The sequence below is a fragment of the Parus major genome, chromosome Z (assembly GCF_001522545.3).
Source record: "Parus major isolate Abel chromosome Z, Parus_major1.1, whole genome shotgun sequence".
In the NCBI taxonomy this organism is placed as follows: Eukaryota; Metazoa; Chordata; class Aves; order Passeriformes; family Paridae; genus Parus; species Parus major.
The window spans coordinates 40,841,110-40,842,249 of NC_031799.1; positions in this window are offsets into that span (position 1 = coordinate 40,841,110).

Below are 1,140 nucleotides of genomic sequence, written 5' to 3' on the forward strand. Positions count from 1 at the left end.
CATCATTCTCTAACTTGATATGGGGTTTTGTGCCATAACATGTCAGTCATTATTTGGATTCAATGGAGGTAACTATTAAAATTTTGACCTGAAGTACAAGAATAAATATTACTTTCCTACTTACTGTGTTTTTTCTTTTTAGTGTTTGATTTTTTTTTGCACTAAAATTTCACTTCACATAAAGTCTTGCTAGTCTTTACTCTGTGTTCAGAAGAGATACTTAACTAGAATTTAATTTATTACTTTTTCAGAATAGTACAACACAAACTTTCTTTTACTTATGGGTTAGTGAATCTTCGGTAATATCTCAAATAGCCAAATTTTAAGATTTAGTCCTTCCAGTGTTGGAGTCTTTGGCCCAGGATATTATTTATCTTATTAGCCCTTGCCATTCATTCTGCTCTGTATTGTGCTGAGCATGGTGAAATCACTCATTAAGGGTATGAGAACATACGTGTTGGGCTTTGTATGAAACAAATATCTCCCTGAATCCCATTGGAGGAAATCCAGAAAAAAACGTGCATTTTTCAGCTTACCGTCATTAACTTCTTAAAAATCTCACATTACAGAATAAGCTGACACTTACCTCAAGTCTGTATGCCCATATTTCTGCCTGCAGCATCTCCGCTGCTGGGTGGGCAAGGACTGCCAGCTGCATTTGCAAAAACTGCCCTGTGTGGATGACTCCTGTAGATCCCCACACAGGGAATCTGCCGGTGCTGTTGTGAGCAAGTGTGATGTGTTGTGCTGGGGCAAGAGCTCCTTGCCAGCAGGCCTGTGTCAGGACCCTGGGCACCAAGCGGCGCCGGTGACTCGATCCCCCGCTCAAGCGCTGGGCAGGGGCCCAGCCATGCCGGGTGCCCCGGCGGGACGTGTCTGCTTCCTTCACAGGCTACAAGAGCTCTCCTGTGCCGCGGCCATGGGGTTTCTGGCTGAGGCCGGAGGCGGGTGCGGCCCAGCACGGTGCTGCGCACAGGTCAGGGGGCAGCGGGGGCTGGGTGGGCACTGCTGGCAGGCCCCGAGCCGCTGCACCGGGAGGTGTCCGTCACTGCCTTCCGAGCCTTGCCGTCATCTTGTGTTAGAGCCACGGGGACGTCATTCTGTGAGGAGCACCCTGAGGTTGTTTTGTGTTAGAGCCAC